Source organism: Oreochromis niloticus, linkage group LG3 (assembly GCF_001858045.2).
Source record: "Oreochromis niloticus isolate F11D_XX linkage group LG3, O_niloticus_UMD_NMBU, whole genome shotgun sequence".
Lineage (NCBI taxonomy): Eukaryota > Metazoa > Chordata > Actinopteri > Cichliformes > Cichlidae > Oreochromis > Oreochromis niloticus.
This window is the reverse complement of record NC_031967.2, coordinates 48,125,553-48,145,074: the sequence shown is the minus strand read 5'-3', so window position 1 is coordinate 48,145,074 and position 19,522 is coordinate 48,125,553. Positions and strand designations below refer to the sequence as shown.

At 37.7% G+C, this 19,522-nt stretch overlaps 1 protein-coding gene and 1 long non-coding RNA gene across 2 annotated transcripts in view; both read left to right on the top strand.

The window, feature by feature from the left end:
* LOC109198421 (butyrophilin subfamily 3 member A2) overlaps positions 1 to 19,522 on the top strand; it is a 120,748-nt gene that overhangs the window by 3,972 nt on the left and 97,254 nt on the right. The gene's annotated exons all lie outside the window — the stretch shown is intronic.
* On the top strand, positions 10,985 to 19,027 carry LOC102076920 (uncharacterized). The gene is made up of 7 exons (XR_002059224.2): positions 10,985 to 11,153; positions 11,293 to 11,339; positions 12,348 to 12,392; positions 15,938 to 15,967; positions 16,404 to 16,472; positions 18,388 to 18,462; positions 18,858 to 19,027. It is a non-coding gene; the product is annotated as an uncharacterized LOC102076920 (long non-coding RNA).

Below are 19,522 nucleotides of genomic sequence, written 5' to 3'. Positions count from 1 at the left end.
CTGTTTCCTGTGTTGACCGATGTACTGGTGAGAAGGGGTCAAAGGTTGCGCTTCAACGCATAAAATTAAGGCCGCCCTGGGTCTAGACCAGGGTAGAAGGCTGCCTTAATAACCTCCCCCGACTCTAATATCAGCGAAGGTCACACAGAGTGTATGTTGGCAGTATTAATACATAAAAGCAAAACAAGGTGTTTCCAAATACAATAAATCAAAATAAAATTATAAGCAATTTACAATAAAATATTATTGATAACTCTAAGCCCAAAAAATGGGAAATAAACCCGCAAAGCCTGAATTGACTGCAGATGAACTATGGTTAGAAAAGAAATGCCCCGGTGCAGGACAAATAAGCGCAAACAGATGGAGAAATCCTAAAGAAAACCTAAATGTCCCACGTGGGAGGGAAAATGCATTAACTAAATTATAAGAAACCCTCCAAGCAGAAATAAATACTGAAAAGGAAGCTAAAAAGAAATCAAAACATACACAAGAGTTGTAATATTTTAAAGCATGGAAAGAGGAATGAAGTGGAATAAACAAAAGGTTAAATTAAAATAGAGCCTATCTAATGTATTTAAATTGATAATAGAAGGATAACAACCTGTAAACTGGTATTAACAATGAAATATAGTTGGCAGGACGACCGTGCCTAGAATGGATGGAATGCGTGAAACCAGATAATTCACACAAAATATATCAAATAAAAAAAGAGAGATGCATACGGCATATTAAGGCTGTGTCATTGTTCAGCCAAGGAAAGTGTGTGAAAAGGAAAATGTCTCCAGCTTGGGAAAGGGTGAGACTGCAGCTCACCCTCAGCCCTTGGTGGACACAAATAAAATATTGTAATATACTATTGCTGTTATATAAAAAGATAATAACATTAATAATGAAATAATATTAAATATGAAGAGGCACCTCAGTCAGTTGTGATGTGAGGTGGATAATTGTTAAAAGTAATCTGCATCAAGCTTGAGGTTTGCTCAAATTCAGTATAATGACATATGAGATGAAGAAAATAAAGAAAATATGTAAACTAATTAAGTGCATAGAGACACTTGACCCGCTTGTAAACCTGTCATCCTAGATGAGATTTTGTTAAGATGAAGAGCAAACCTATACTACCAAGCTAATGAGCAAGTTACACACTTTTTATTTTGTATTAATTTCTTTTGTTTTTCAGAACAGAAGCTGCATGATATTAAAAGCTCACACATGCAGCAGTCTGTGATCTCAGTTTTTTCTCTCACACTTCTGCTTTGTTTCTGACAGCAGTTCTTTTTCTTTTTGTGTCCCAACTCGTGTGTAAGGCCTTCATGCCATCAGCAACTTGTTTTTGTTTGTTTGTTTTGTTGGTTTGAAAAATAAATTTGTGATCATACTTGAGGATCACAGTGACACGAAATGATTAGGCACATGATTTACTGATGCCTAGTTTTAGAGCTGTGAGCTACGAGCTGTAAGCAATGCAAAGTTTTTCCCAACTTAGAAGTTTGACATATGTAACATGTATGAGATATATGAATTATTTTAAAACGAAATAGAAATTGTCCAAAATGCCTTAAGAAAATATGTAGTGCTGTATCTACAGAGAAAAAAGGAAGAAGACGCATTCAGTAACTTGGAAATAGCCTTTCTACTTGCATGTAGATGGAAGTGCAGGTTACATGAAAGCTGTTTTAACACAGGCATTTGGAGAAAAACAACGTCTGCTTGCATTTTACTTCTGCAAATTAGACTCTGTTGTGTGCAGGCCAGTGTAGCTGCAGCAGAGGCAGTAAAAGGTCAGCTGACATTGTTTTAGGACACACTTTAATCATCAAAGTTCCCCATGCTGTGACTTCTGAAACAGCTCTCTTCATGCAACTTCATGCTTGATGATGATAATTTCGGAGCCAGCTGAGAGCTGGGTTGAGAGCGATGCTTTGTTCTAAGTGACAAAGCAGAAAAGTTAAACTTAGTTTGTTTTTGTTTGTTTGTTTGTTTTTTAATACGAGAGAATGGTAATGGATAAGAAGTGATATTTTGTTTAAGTGTTGAAGAAAGCTAAATACTGCAACATACGTCTAGTGCATGATCTGCGAGCAATGAATGGATCATCTTATTTATCTTTAAATAAACTCCAATTATGGAGACCTGAGTCACATACTTAGGGTACACCCTTAGGTGAAGGCAGAAAGCTACTAAACAAAGAAAAGAAGCTATATACAATGCACGATAGCCACAAGACTAAGCATTCACATTCTTTCTGACTCTTAATGAGCCTGAGTTATGACCTTGGCTCCCTATTTTTCTGCCTCCACCAGAGATGGGAGTGAAGCTCCCGTGGAATGTGCTCTGTTCTCCTTACTGCATCTATAAAAATAGCATTCAGTAACTTGGATATAACCTTTCTTCTTACATTTAGGTGGAAGTGCAGACTAGATGAAAACAGTTAAATTCAACAAAGAGTTCGATTACTCTGGAGAAACGGGAAATGTGTCTGTAACAGGAAAACGTGTAACAGGAACTACATGCCCATACAAAGGAGCTGACTGTGTCAAGACGCAGACAGACAGAGAGACACAGAGACAGCCAATATGTTTACTCTAACTGTTTTAATAGTTTTGCAATTTTCATTAGTTTTATTTTTCTTTAGTTTTGACTTAAGATTTTAAAACTAAACACATTTTTGCTACAAAATCAGTTAATTTTGTGACCACTCATTGCAGTTTTAGATAGTTTTACTTTTGTTTTTATTTTTATTTCTGTTAACGAAAGAATTTTATTTTTTTTGACTTCTAGTTTTGTCTTTTCGTTGGTTTGACTTATCAATAATGAATTTGATCTGCAGTACGCCATTTTGAAAATATGGCATAACAGAGGGCAACAATTTTGCAGACCAAGCAGCAAAATCAGTAGCAGTACAAACAGTAGACGCACTTATGGTGACAACACCTCTATGCAAATTCCACTGGATATCTTGAGAAATGAACCACACATTTGTGCCATTACTAGAGCGAAAGAAATGGTTGAGGTGCGGAGCAATTCTACAGGATGATCTGATCATATGTGATGGGAAACCGTTACAACCGAAGTCTTTATACAAAAACAGTAGCTCTTGTGACACATGAAGTTGTTCATGCGTCAACAGGAGGGAGTCTAATTAGTTAAAAACACTAGTTAAAGACACTTCTATACATTAAATTTCAAACAAGTCAATAAGAGAAACAACTCTAGCAGAGTGGATGACAAAGTTGCTGGAAAACAGAGAAATAGTTTTGAACAATCAACTGCCGAGTGATTCTCTTCCAGTTTCTTGCAGGTTGAAAAAGGGTTGAACCAATCCAAGAACCACAATCTCCCGAATAGAAAAGTGAGCAGTAAAGTCTAGACTGCAGACCGCTCTAACCTCTGGTGTTCACTCGGTGGGGAGAAGGGCTATCAGTGGCAACACTGAGACACTCGCTCCTCTTGCTGGGTGTCTACTCATTGGAGGCCAAGGGTGTGTCCACGGTCGAGAAGAGGAGAAACGCTCACAGAGGGAGACCTGATGGAGATGGAAATACTAAATGCAAACCAGGATGCCCCTGAGGTATTCTTATCACTGGCCCTGGTAGGCATGAACACGGCCTGCACCAGCAACCCATGTGACCCACACTGCCCGAGGATTTACCGGCAGGCTCCAAATGTGACGTGTCCTGAAAGGGGAACCATTTTTAAGCTGCAGCCTATGCCCAGAAGAACGCGCAGCGCAACGAGAAACAAAGAAGTGGAGAACAATGCTGCACCTTCATACCTAACAACACTGCAGCTGACGGCAGTCTGACCAGAGCCCTGGAAAGACTGAAGACCCTGAATGAGAGAATGAAAGAACATTCTGGAGTGGACACTTCCATGTGGGACAGCTGGATGGACATGTTTGGAAAGTACCGCAGCCTAGTGTCATCAATCCTAGTGTCAATAGCTGTTTTTGCAGCCATATTGACCCTATGTGGCTGTTGTTGTATTCCCTGCATAAGATCCATGAGCAACATACTGATAGCCACAGCTATTACACCGGACCCTGTCGGCCAAAAAGAAATTATGACACTGCTGGAGCACGCCAACACTGACTCAAACACCGACGACGAAGATGAAGAAACAACCTGTAACTAAAAGGAAAAAGACACTCCTGTTAATAATGAAGCAACAGTTAAAAATGCACTGTCAAGAGACTGTATGCTGATAAAAGTTAAAATGGGTAAAACAAATTAACAACAGGAGGGATATGTTAAGAGATTTTCAAATGTTTCAAGTATTATTCCCACTGCCATTTGTACGTTATTGAAAGTTTATCTTTAATTTTAGTGTTAATAGTTGTTTACCCATTTATTCTTTCCATTTAATCGTATTTTATGATTTTACTGTTTCGCTGAAGTGAAGCTTAAATGAAAGACAAAAGCATAGTGTTCTCAGATATGATTCACCCAGTATATTTCCTCTGCACCTGGTTCTCTACGAGCCGTTTCACTCCCAGGAAGGGGAGAGCAGGACGTTCTTATCTATACACTCCCAAATACAAAGAGGGGCCCATTCTTCAGAATCACACACACACACTCTGAGATCATAAACTTCACACACACACACACACACATACTCTGAAACGCTATAAATAAAGAACTGCCACATAGGCTGGGTGTGAGCCTGAGACAGCAGCGCTCACCCAGCGTGCGCACGTTGTTACCATCTAAACTGTCTTGAGTGTCTTTATTTCGCCTGAAGAATGTCTTGTTTAAATATTTACTCCTTACAATTGGCAAAACCTCTCAAATTCTCATGTAGCAGTTTCAGTACATCTATTGTTATTTTAAATATCCTTCATTAGTGATTTCTGAACATCTATTTTCACTGAATTATGAATTACATCTGAAAGTCAGTCCTTCTTAAAAGAAGACTTTTGTTCTAGACTCTACATTGTTGTAGGGTGCTAACCATAGTGTCGGTCTCTATAGTAATGCTTCAAACTGTTTATTTTCATTTATATTTGATTACTGGTATAGTTATTCAATACTGTCAACACATGTAAACACATAAAAATGGCTAATATTTTGTCACTATTTTCCAAATGATTTTTTCCTGCAATTTTATTCACACAGGAATAAAGACGAATGATGAGGATGAAAATGAACTACATCAAACAGAGATGGAGGAGAAATCACACAGAGAATGTGACGAAAAGAAAAGACTAGAAGACGAGTTGCAGAACAAGGAGGAAGACTTAAAACATGTCAGACAAACCATTAAAAAACTGATGGAGCAGAAGACATGTCTGAAGAACCAGAGAGAAAAACTCAACACACTACTGCAGGAGGACAAGACAGAGAAGAAAGAGATACAGAATAAGTTGGAGAAAGAAAAACCAAAACTTGACAAAGGTCATAAAATGCAGAAGCGTAAAGATAAAAAAGCTGACCTGGACAAGAGAACAGAAGTACATGAAGAACTGTTAAAGACAACAGAGAAACTAATGGAGGAAACAGACGACATTATAATCCAAATGACAGAAAGAAAGGGAAAGCTAGAAAAAGACAAAGAACAAATTATTAAACACTTGAGAGAGAAACAAAGAAATGAAAGAGATTTAGAAGAAACTCTCAGAGAAACAAGTGAGAAACACTGAACAGGTGTGTAAGAACCCAGGATGAGTTTTCTTTAATATATTTCTTGCTAAAATCAGATGTACAAACTGTCATGTTGTGTTCAGTTTACATTCCCAGGGTCTTCAGTTGTGAATATATTTCAAATATATGGTAAATATATTTTGTATTTGTGATGCTCCAAACAAATATATTTTTGAAATTGAAAATATATTTCTTTCAAACCAAAATACATTTCAAAACATATTTTAGGGTGAAGAAAATACATTTCCAACCTTACAGTAGAATGTATATCAAAGTATCCTTTATTTAAAATGTATTTAGTGCAATAATGATGATAATGATAATAATACTAAAAGTAACATGTTTTATGCACATCTGCAAAAAACAGTTGGATTCAAACAAAACAGAGTCAAAGGTCTAGCAAGAATTAGGTTGTTTATTCATTTGCTTACAGTATTTCACATTACACAATATCTCACTATAATGTAGCGCTCATTGACTTTGAAATTATCTGTCAGTGATACAGTAAACAAGATACAACAACTGCTATGTACACTTTAGTTTTTGACAATATATACAATATAGTACTTAAAGGAACACACTCCACTTTTTTTTGGAAATAGGCTCATTCTCCATCTCCCTCAGAGTTAAAAATGCAGCGTCTTCTTTCTAGATCCGTATGTTAACAGGGCTCTGGAGCGTGATCTTACGGGATGGGGTGTAGCCAAGATTTTTGGTCGAGGCGCCATATTAGCAGGCCAAACAAATGCTTGCTGTGTGGTCGGTTGTAATGTTACATTGCACTACCGGCAAAGGAATAAGCTTGAAAACAGGCTCTCTTTTCATTGTTTCCTCACCTGGAAGCATCATGAGGGAGCTTATGTGTTGGATGTTACCAAAAGAAGGCGTCTAGCCTGGATAGCAGCTGCGAAACGAGCTGATATTCAGTTCTCTACCATCCACAGATATCTGTTGGTGTGCTTCAGTATTTTCATTCAGGTAAGTTATAAATAAATTCATATTATTCTTTATAGCCTGTTAGTTTTATTTTCAATGTGCTCTGAGATCATAGCACAAACTTAGAACAACCATGCAGAACTACCTTCTATTTATAGAGTTGCTAATTATTTGGCATTATTGCAGCAAACCAGCCTATGAAATGAAAGAAACAAATCCTGACTGGGTTCCAACACTACACACGGGGCACTACGAAATCCCTGCTTCAAACTACATGCTACACACCACCATACCAATCAGATTACTTCTTCCATGTGTAGGTAAAAAGGTGACCCTCCTGGATAAGATGGCAAAGGTTTGCTGTGTTTTGGTGAACATGTGCCCCAGTGTGGTAGTAAAACCAGGGAAAAATGCTCTTGTTAAATACTCTTAAGTCTTGTGCTGTTTATGTAGTGATAAGTTTTCAAAAGAGACAGTAAATTACAGAATGGTAGTAGTGGGTATATTATTTAAATGCTGTCATGATTTTATGTGAACATTTTGTCATTTGTAAACTATACATAACATTGATTCTACATTGTAACTGATTTGATGTTCTACAAAGTGCTTTTAATTAAAAATAGGCAAACATTTCTTTGTTTCTTTATTCAACTTTTGAACAGTGGTACTTAGTAAGTACATATTCAGTAAATGCAAAGTATTTACATGGCCCCCTAAATTAAAACATTATGGGTTATTCAGAACAGAACTATGCTTGGAAAAATATTGTCCCATCAGTTGATCCAACTCCTCCACAGTAGCAGGTGGAACTTTTCTTTTCTGAGGACGGCTTCTTTTACCTGTCACAACGAATGGTCTGTTTATGTTTTGATCAAGAATAGGGCTGGGCGATATATCAAAAATTTATCGTTACCGAAATTTATGACTCTCATCGACGTCATTTTGCCCATGTCGGTAAATTCGGTATTTAAAAAAAAAAGAAAAGGCATGTGCAGGTTGGCGATGTTCATGTCCCTTTAAGACGCTGTGCTACGTTACAGACTTGACGGGGTGGAGTCACATGACTGTACTACCTGTCAGTGTTCCCAACTTAGCGACTTTGTCGCTATATTTAGCGAGTTTTCAGACCCCCTTAGCGACTTTTTTTCTAAAAAGCGACTAGCGACAAATCTGGCGACTTTTTCTGGTGTTATTGGAGATTTATTTATGACGACTTTTTGACGTGAAAGTGGGTATCACTCTTACTGTTAACAAGCAGCGGGTGCTGCCGTGGGCACCTCGCCCGTACCAAAGCGCTCACAGGCGGAGGATAGTCCTCCCCCAGCTGCTATCAGGGCAGACGATGTTCACACCTATGCGTCCGAACTGCAAATGAATCGCGCATGAGCGAAGCCGCTGCTCCCGCACTGACTGTAAAGCAGTCAGTTCTTCTTTTACTGTTATGCTGTTTTGTGGATCACGAGGTTTAAAACTACTTATAAACACACACACACACAAAGTAACTCCACCAGAGTGCCTATTTCGGGTCTTTTTTGCCGGTCCAAGCCCGGATAAAGGAGCAGGGTTGGAATTCTGAATTTAAAAAAAACAATAATTGCTAAAATAAATTTAATTTGTAGTCCCAAATAAATTCTAAATGCATTTAGGACGTTTTTTACTCACTTTATGTCTCTAACACAATGTTATTTCTCTCTCCAACAACGTAGGTTACAATTATATTAGCATGACCAATTATGCAAATTAGGCGATGATGTCATTTAGCGACTTCTGGCGACTTTTAGGACAGCCAATAGCGATTTTCCTTACTGAGGAGTTGGTAACACTGCTACCTGTAACAAGACGAGACACGGGTGAACAAATGGAGGACGATTTAAATGTTGAAGCAGCAGCGACGGAGGTAGAGCTGGTGGAGGAGGAAGAGGAGACGCTTGTTAACAAAAAAAAATGCATCATCAATCGTTTGGCAACATTTTGGATTCAACAAGGATGATATTGATCAAAAAATTGTTAAATGTAAACTCTGCAAAAAGACTGTTGCGTCAAGTCAAGGTAACACAACCAACCTCTTCCACCACCTGCAGCACAACCATGTGATTCGTTTGTTTCAACGTTTGTTTTTTTGGCACTTGGGGTGGTTATCGTCCATTTATCGTTATCGAGGTTAACTGCTCAATTTATCGTGATATTGATTTTAGGCCATATCGCCCAGCCCTAATCAAGAACCTTTTTTTGGGCAGCTGAAGAGGAGAAGTCTATCTTATGGCCAACCTCTGGCTGTGTCTTGGTCATATTACCAGGCAAAACCCAGTATGCAGGTTCATCTGTAAAAGTCCTTGTGCCACAGATCGGCACTGTTGCTTCTACATTAAACAGAAGAGCAGTGACATGGGTGCAGGTCTCCACGACTCCGGCCATACAGGTGCAGTGGGCGGCTTCAACCTTCCCTGTGATGCTCACAATCACCTGTGGCTGCAATGCTGCAATTCAGTCTTTAAGAGTGCAGTACCTGAAACACACACATACGAAGTTCATTTAAAGACAAGAACTTTAATAAGCCAAGGCCGACATGAATGTGTTTTATCTACTTTCAAATCCATTTATCATAAATGTAACAAATAAAGTGTTTTTATGTATCCATCTATAGAACGCTGCATGTTATATTCTAAATCTGCCTGTTTCTTTTTAGAAACCTATCAGCAAAAAATGAACCTAAAGTATGTAATGCAAGGATGTAATCACTTTCAAGAGGGAGAAAGCATAAAGTTCGACTTTAAGTGACAATTATGGACACCTAATATGATAAGGAGATTCTGCAGGTCATTAATCAATGTATAAAACTAAAACAGAATGTATTTTTAGTGACACAGGACACAAACAAGGAAGCAAGATGTATAATTAGGATTATTTATAATAAATATGAATTAATTAGTGCAGTTTCTTTAACCATAGAGAATGACTAAATCCTTCAATGTCACATCAATGCACTGAACTCACTATGTTATCCCTCTAACAGAGCCTCCACATGTTCTCACTGTAATTTCCCCCTCATGAATGAATTTATGCTGCACTAATCTGAATGTTCGGGGGGAATCAAACGCATTTTACTCGCAGTACTCAAGCTGACTTACCTTTGCTTGAATGACGGCGTACTCACAACGTGGAGGCTTAAAAATAGCCAAATCTTGTACCCAGTCCTTGGTGAATTGGATGTGCGCCTCCAGAGATTTATAATTGCGAAATTGGTGCGCCGTGTATGCGCTGACTCCACAGACAAGGTACGAGAGTAGATCATGCTAAGTCAATAGCGGTTTGGTCTTCAGGGTTTCTACTCCACGGTTATATTTCATACGGGTCCACATTTCAACAATCAAGTACCATCTCTTTGCATCTGGACACAATCTGTCTCTATACCGTCATTTTCTTTTGAGCTACGTTTCAGAATGGTTCGTGGCAATCTTGTTTTGATTCGTGGCCAGCCAAGATGGTGCTGCGCTCCCACAATGCATTGCGGCATTACGTCAACTCCAAAGCCCTGTGCGTGCAGGACAGTATGCGCATGTGCATTGCCATGGTGGTTTAAAAAATAAAGATATAATGAAAAGTAATTAATAAAAATTTAATATTTAAACATTCCCACAAATGTGCAATGAACGTGCACAAACACTGTTTATTAGTTGTTGCTGTTTCTTTCTTTGTTCCTTTTTTTTTTTTTTTTGAAAAATAACGACGTCTCTGAGGCGCGAATTCCGACAGTGAGAGGAACGGCCGGATACAGGAGACGGGAAGAAACAAGCCGATTATGTTCGCGTTAATTAGGTAGTTGGAAGATGTAAAATTCTCAATTCTGCCAACTGAACATATACGAGATTTTCATGAGGATGAATAATTAGCCGGCATGGAGGAAACGGACCTTTATTTGGTGGAGTGGCGACAAGAAGCCAAAAGACAGATGGCCGGTCTATGAAGCCTCCATCATCAGGCTAGCAGGTGCCTTTTCTCATATAATATTACTTTAATCTCGCTTATTTAGCACGGAAGCGTAGAGCTGCCACCCAGGCAAAAGAGAAATATAAGTATATCACGTTATAACGTGAAAGGTTTATCGTTCTAACAATATACTGTCATGTTAGTACAATATACTTTTCATGTTTGAACAACATGTTTGAACAACATTGTACGAACAATGTACATAATTATCACGTCTGTACAATATTGTGCGAACGTGATAATTATGTATATTGTAATAACGTGATATTATATTATACAAACATGAAAAGCATCATGTTAGAACAATAAACATTTCATGTTATAAAGTGATATAGCTCTATTTTTCTTTTGCCTGGGTGGCAGCTCCACGCTTCCATAATGTGGTAATCAAAATATGTAACTTAACTAATTATGTTGTGACGTACTTTTGCCTTTTCTTATTATTCTGCCTTCTCAGAAAGGGAAAAAATACAAATAAAACTGTTTACACTTGTTATATACAATAACTATCAAAACCTATTCACATTTAATTTGGCTTTCACAGAAATCCCACCTCTCCTTCTGGCTACAGAGCACTTACTTACCAAGGTTAGAAACAAAGCACAGTTATGCTTTATTAATGTTCGCTAATTACAATGTTCCACATTTCCTTGCTTTTTAAGTCATTTTTAGGCTTTTTAGAGTTTTTGGGTTTTTTAGCAGTAATGTTTCTGCCTATTTATTTCAGCCCATGAAATCGAATGCAGATCTTCCTGATGTGAGATTTACATAAATGTAAGTAATTTTGTTTGTCATTGTCATTAATGTTGTTGCTGTTGTTGTTTTTGTGCAGTTTGCAATCATATAAACCTAGCAAGCATCAGTCAGCACAGTGACTAACCTAAACTGATTCTTGCTTTATTCACATATATTATATGTAATTATATATACCTGCACATTGTACCTAGGGTTGCAGCCACTTGGCCCTAGGGCTGTGCGATATGACCAAAATCTCATATCCCGATAGAAGAATTCTATCGTCCCGATAACGATATAAATCACAAAAATGTAACATTTTATGTAAATTCTGTGAATCTCGGGCAGCTCGACTTGCGGGAAGTGTTTCCAACTGCGCGTCATGTAGCTAGAGTCAAGTGTTTTAACCGATGCATGAAACGATACATTTTTAGACATAAGTTGTAACGGCCGCCGTTTTTTTTGTGAGTGTTTATTACGAGGCGTGCTGCAGGGAAAAGCCTGTTCTAACGTTTGAGTCCAAGGTTCATTTTTTAGCACCTGGCGGCTCTTTTTTTACTTCTCGTCCGTAAATAATCTGCTCTTTCACGTGATTCAGTTTATTTTGAAAAGTCTCAACAGGATCTTGAGTTTTATTGTGAAAGGTTTATGTGGAACATAAACAACCGGACACGCAATGGTGTTACCGTTGTTGTTGCTAACGACAACGCATGAAAACAGGCGCTTGTCGGTCCGTAGTGTGGTTATATTTAATATAAGAGAAAGAGAGAACTTTAAGAAATTAATATAGACACTACAGTGACCATCAGAACGATAAAAAATATTGCCGTAAACAGTTTATTTTGCGACACCACGAAACAAACGATAGCGTAAAATGAAACGATAGACGTTTTTCTATCGTCATCCGATATATATCGTTATATCGAACAGCCCTACTTGGCCCCACCCCATTGTTGTGACAGCCCTGATTGTACTTATACACTGCATCTGCCACATTAATGTATTTTTAAGTGACTTATTTGTAATACATGAATTTGTTTCTTACAGATGTCAAAGTCTCAACCTCATGCTGCCCTCCCCCATCCTCCTAAAGTAAGTATTTGTTGTAGTTTTTTATGCAGTGTCTGTGTCACATGCTAATCATAATTATTGAAATAACTGTTTTCTAACAGATTTTCCAAAACACTAGTTATGTTTGTTGTCATTCAGACCAATACTACTGCTTAGACATTGCTTAGTGGTCATGCATGTTTGACAAGCTTGTTATGATACCAAAACAGTAGGCCTGTCACAATAATCGATATATTGACTTAACACACAATACATGTACATGACCTCAATAATTGTTAATGATGCAATTTATCTGCCATTATATTAAAAAAATATATAATAATAACAACACAATAACATTAAATAACATTGTTTTCTATTTGTTAGAAAATTTACTATTTATTCAAGTTTTTATGGTATCTAATATTTTGATACCTAATTTCCATGATCTAAATATTTTCAGAATTAGATGTTGGTTTGTCAGTTGAAAGTGTGTAGATCTTGCATTATTATGGTGTTATATTATGATTATACATTCAAAGACATAAAATGGTCTTAAAATGACAATGACATAACTTGTCGCAATTGTTTATGGGGCAATATACAGACCAACAAAAAGTTGTTATCGTAACAGGCCTTCAAAACAGGTTTTATGATTGATAAATTCAAAAAATAAATACATTTAATTTCTCTGAGATTCTCTAATATTCAGTTACAGTTCACAACACAGCTACCTGTACATGCTGTATTATACTGTAAATATAATTCTCTGCATTTAGCATCCCACTAGAAGAGTCACAGTTACTGCCTCTTTTTTTTTTTTTACAAATACCTGTACTATTACTAACACATTTACTGTTTTCAGGGTTCGTACGGGTGCTTGAAATCCTTGAAAATGCTTGAATTTTAATGTTGTCTTTTCAAGGTTGGGAAAGTGCTTGAATTTCAGATGTGGTGCTTGAAAGTGCTTGAAAATGTAACTGTATTTCATTCACCACAAATAACTATCTGATTAAATAGTTTTCTTATCAGATAGAGAAATAAAAATGAGTCGCAAAATGTAAAAGCAAAATTTCCCTGCCTGGGCTTCCTTGCGTCTGTTTCAACGTGTGTCCCCGCCCCTCCCTCGGCCAGTCGAGGATGAGTGCGCTAACATACCTGTAGGTTGCTGTTTAAATGAGTGTATGATGGAAAACGACAGTGGCGGAGTTTGCGCTCTCCAGTCGCATGATAGGTGAGTGCTAGTAAATAATTTTCCAGTACGTGTACGTTACGCATGCAATTTTTTAAAATTATGATTATTATTTTGCTAGCTATCAAACTCGCTGGAGAAATGATTGAAATGCACTGAGTGTGATGCAGTATGGCAGCGCTATTATGGAATATGCTGCGAACTTAGCTAACATTACTTAGCAGTGATATGAGTTAATTTACTCAAGTGAAAGCTTTAAACATTAGCCCGATACATAACTAGCCAACTTAAGGCTTTCTGATTAACCCTCTGGGGTCGACCCAGAGTCTCAATTTCAACTTGGGTCGAACGTGCGGACTTCAAGCTATATACCAGTGTTTAAACTGTGTTGATAGGCCACGTAAAACCGGTGTTTTTTGTTTTTAATAAAACAGTGGCGTTTACTCTGGGAAGAAACGGTAAAAAAACGGCGTTTTCTATGGAGAGCGCTAGCAAAGACGCTTTGCTTGTGAGTGAAAAAGGAAAAAGAAAAAACACTCCTTCCCTATTGGTGGAAAAATGTACCATGTCGACCAATCAAAAAATGATATGGCAACATGTGCAATTTGGTCGTTTGGGAAGAGGGGGAAGTTTTAGGAGTGACCGGCGAAAGAGAGAAAGAGCGAGTGAGCGAAAGAGAGACAGAGTTTTGATACGTGAGAGATTTGTGACGTTTGCCGTGTTTGGAGTCTCAAGTTAGTGTGTTGTCTTGTGTAGTTAGTGTGTAGTTTTTGTTTTGTGTGTCAGTTCTACTAGTGAATGTCACAGTTGCTGCAAAAAAGCCACCAAAGGCAGATTGCAGTGTAAACGCTGAGTGACACACCTGCCGTCAAACCTGCAGGTTTATCCCTGTGCTGTTCTCATCTGTGTTATAGTGGACACAAACTATTTTTTGGAGTTGCATAAATAATTTGTGTGCCTTCTTATTTGACGCAGAACACCTGATTGTTCTGTAAATAGTTTTAAATGGTTATATAAAAAACGTCTGAGCCTTGGCTGCATTTTTTTTAGGTAAATAGTACCATATAACTTTGTTGTTTGCAAAACTTGTGCATATTTTTAAAAAATATACAATTTGCATTTCAAGTTATGAAAATGATTCCTTAAACATGCTTGTGGTTTTTACAGTCAAAAATATCACTTTTTACTCGTATTTTAAATTATGTCTGAATTTAGATAAATTGTGCTGAAATAAAGGTGAAAGGTAAAGGTAAAGGTGAAATATAGAGGCCAAATCAAAAGTAGTCAAAAACGACCAATTATACCCTGGACACCAGAGGGTTAAAGGCTAAAAGCAAAGTTGTCACCAAGTACTGTTTATATTTGTGTGTATTGCTGCAGCTTTTTTAAGTATTAACTTGGTGCCTTTGGGTGAAACAATGGTAATATGAGGGACCGATCCATATGGTCACAAAGAATAGCCACTTGTTTCTGTGCTACCAAAGTTCCCCGGCTTTCATTCAAAATGTGTTTATCGTCAGCACCTACACATTAAACTACTTAAACATTATAAATGTCTTCAAGTTCACACTGAGGCCTGTGGGACACTATCAGCCACTCAGACAGTACACACATTTATGTGTATTTGTATATGAATATTTCATACTTTAAGGCTGCCTGTTTATTTAAGGGAGATGAACAAAATACATTGGAATTGTACATAATAATATCACGGATGATAAATTAGATTTTAAGTAGATGCTTGTGCATTCTTAAAGTCTTATATGTTGAATTGAACTATGTGATCTGTTCAAAGCCTCTCAGTCTGTGCTGTTCTCCATTGTCTGTCTGACATGATGTTATTAGCACAAACACTTTAAAGGTGATCATTTAGGACTTCAGCAATAATACAGACAGCAATGTAGTTAGCAATAAAACAGTTTTATTGAGAATTAACTTAAAAAACAAACAAACAAACATCTTTTTTTTGTCACACAGGAAAGAAGCATCAATATCTGATGAGAAGACTTATTTCTGTTTTGTTTTTTTGTTGTTGTTTTTTTCAACAGGAGAAGAATATCTAACAAGTTGATTTGTTCACATTTTCACATCTTAATTTTTAAGTGAAATGTGCATTTTGAGTTTATACACTATGTATATAAGGCGGCCGTTTCCTTTTGCAGTATTTTTATGTGGGGTATTTTTCTATGTCTTAACAAAAGGTGTCTTTTCACATGGTCTTACTGAGGTGATGCGAATTGAAACATGCATTCTTTTCTTTCTTTCTTTTTTTTTGGCGGGCGGGCGGGCGGGGGGGGTGGTGCTGGAAAAGCTTGAAAAGGGACCTTGAAAGTGCTTAAAAAGTGCTTGAATTTGACCCTGAAAAAGGCGTACGAACCCTGTGTTTTACTTTTAGCCTGTGGATACAAATGCAGATTTCCTTAATGTAAGCTGTGCATTTTAATTACATCATGTTATTTTTATTATTATTTATTTATTTTATTTTACATTCAAATTGATTGCTAGTAGGTAGGTAAAGAATAGTTCACCTATAATTGATATTCCCAATTAATTTCTCACCTCTGATTGAATGCCTTTGTTTGTTTGCCTTTTTTTACTATAACAAAACATTTTTGCAGGATATATATGGTGAAATTATATGCATAGATACAGTCGTAGTGCTTGACACATGCACAGAGCAGTAGATGTACTAAAAGGGAAATAATTACAATCATGATGTTGATTGCTGATGTCAGTATATATATTTTAGAGGAATGTTTTGTTTTTCACCCAAAATGAACTATATTGCTTCAGAAGAGATTTATTACTCTGCCTGACTCTTATATATTGTTCTGTTTTTTGTTTGTTTTTGTTATTTTCAGGTTCAATGGTGCGTGTTCTTCTAATGGCCGCCTTCCCACTGGAAGTTTTGATCCACAGCAATTTAAAAGGTAAACAGCTTTGAAAGTCAGTTCAAATGGTTAGCTAATAGTATTCTAAAAAGCCTACAACTCTGTCACCAGTTTCTTTACCAAAAAGTACCCATAAAAGTATCTCTCAATAGCATATCATTGTAGTTCAAATGTTTAGTTTGTTACGGCCCTAGCTGGGCCTCCTGAAACTGCCCTTGTGTGGGCGTGGTGTTTTTCTCCGCCTCCTCCTCTCTTGCCACTCCTACCCCCTGTCTCTCTCACTCTCCTCTCTCCCCAGGACACAGCTGCTCTTGGTTAGCCTCGTTTGCCACCTGAATCCAGTCAGCAATCACCTCTGAGGCTATTTAAGCTGCGGATGAGCTGTGAGCAGGGTGGGTGTTTCTCTGGTGTCTCTGCTTTGTGTTCTTGGTGTGTGGTTATCCTGCACAGCAATGTGCCAGCTGTGCAGTACCCAAGGAGCGAGGTGCCTGTGTACCGTCCCAAGGTGAAAAGAAAGTGTTTCTTCTGTTTCGGGTTTGGCCATTTGATAGCAAATTGTGAGGCCTACAAAAGGAAACAGTCGGTCTCGAGGGCTGGGAGTGTGGCAGTTAGCATAGCCGACACAGGCGTGGTTTCAAGAGCCAAAACAAAGCTCTGTTTCTTTTGCCATAAACCTGGTCACTTGATTGCTCACTGTTCGAAAGCCAACTCAAAGCAAAATCAATCTGCTGTCAAAAAAGTGGACTGTGGTTCACAAACGGACAAAGTTGCCAGTCCTAGCCAACAATTGGAGCATAATTGCTCGGTGGTGTCATTTGGTCACTGTCAGAAATCGACTAATTGTGATCCGCCACCTGTTGATAATCTTTCGGGTCCAGATGACCTACGTTGTGACAGATTGCGTGTGACACAAACATTCAAACCTGCACCTCTGGCTAACCAGCATACCTGTCACCATGACCTAGCGAAGAAGCATCTGAAAAGTGTATCGGAAAGGCCTTCTAGCTTTTCGCTGGGTTCTCCATATGTGATGGCTCAAACAACATCTGGCTGTCACTTGGGACACTATGGTAAGGGAATTGAGACAACCCCATTCAGTGTTTTCGACCCATCGGAAAGGTCTTGGCAGTTTTGGCAGGGTATGCCTCACCGTTATTATGGTGCATGGTAGGTGATGTTTAAAAGTTGGGCAGGACGGTCTGTATCAAACCACTGGTTTGTATTTATGGGAGGGGGTGTTACGGCCCTAGCTGGGCCTCCTGAAACTGCCCTTGTGTGGGCGTGGTGTTTTTCTCCGCCTCCTCCTCTCTTGCCACTCCTACCCCCTGTCTCTCTCACTCTCCTCTCTCACCAGGACACAGCTGCTCTTGGTTAGCCTCGTTTGCCACCTGAATCCAGTCAGCAATCACCTCTGAGGCTATTTAAGCTGCGGATGAGCTGTGAGCAGGGTGGGTGTTTCTCTGGTGTCTCTGCTTTGTGTTCTTGGTGTGTGGTTATCCTGCCTGAAGTGGAGTGGTGGAAGCAGTATAGCTGCTGTACGTGAGTAGTGTGGGCTTTTGGGCCTTGGCAGCAGTAAGCGAGCTGCTGCTAGTGACAGGACGAGCTTGTGGGCCCCTGGAAGTGCCTCCTCGTGGTGTGGAGTTTTTGTTTGATTGAGTGTTCTTTGTTGTTGTAACTTTTGTTTTCCTTTTTCCAAGGGTTATTGGTGGAACGGCGTTGCCGGCTCTTTAAGTTAATGTTGTTTGTAACAGAACTATATTATTTGTAATAAAACTATATTATTATTGAACAACTCTGTGTGTTTTCCTTTTCATTCTGTTTCCGGACCCATTTGTTACTGGTCCCCTCACTCGCACGCCTAGACCCCTTCGGGGGGAACGTAACAATTATACAAATATCAGATTTTTGGAAATCTAAAACGAGTCAAACATTCAGATGTTCATGCTTTTTATAGGAGGACAGAGCAAAACAGACATCGGCGCAGAGTGAAGAACTGCCCTTCATAAGGACACTATGACAGCCATATATAGTAAGTGAAGACTTTCTGTGTATCTGAAATTGCATACAGCACAAGTAACTTACTTTGCAACCATTAAAATAGGTTGTAAAGTAAGTTACCAATACAAATAGGTGATGATGCATTGTAGTGGTTGGTCTCAGACAAAGAAGGTCAACAGATTTATGAATGCTGGAGGGTAAGGAGAGACAACCAAAAGGGGTGTTAGCATTACTGTAACGTGAACTGGATAGACTTTCCATCTAGGAAAAAAAAGAGGTAAAATTATGCGTAAAATATATCTGTATTAATATCTGTATCTATATAAACAGAAATATCTGTTTGCTAAATGAAGCCAGCTAACATAAATCATATTTTTATTTTAACTCTGATAAAAGTAATAGAACTGTAACTTTTGTTTGTTACAGTGGCCGTAAGGAAGAGGTTTCCCAATGTGTCCAGAAGGGCTTTGAGGATTGCAGTGAAAGCTGGGGGAACTGAGACTGCTGGAAAAGAAATTAAATTTAAAGTATGTTGACTTATGTTCATACAATCACACACACATATACACATACACACACATATGTGTACATATATATATACAGACATATATATGTATATGTGTGTCTGTGTTTCTTTTAGAATGTTTAAGTATGTAATGAGAATAAAATTATAAAATGAATATTCCTTGCTTGATTGATATGCTATATGTATGTTTTAAACATCAAATAAAGATTTCTTTCAGCTGTTACATGTGGATGTGTTTTCTTAGAAATATATGAAGGGTTAAATTTATATATTTTTGAATGATTTTAAATAAGTTTAAATATATTTTATAAATATATTTCAAAATATAAAAAAACAGCCAAAAAATATGTGTTAAAACACATTTCAAAATATATTATAAATATATTTTAAAATATACAAAAAATGGCCAAAAAATATATGTGCTAAAATATATTTCAAAATATTTTAAAATGTATTTTAGCACATATATTTTTTGGCCATTTTTTGTATATTTTGAAATATATTTCAAAATGTATTTTAAAATATTTTTTTTACCGTAGAAGGACAGAGTAACACGACAAATAAA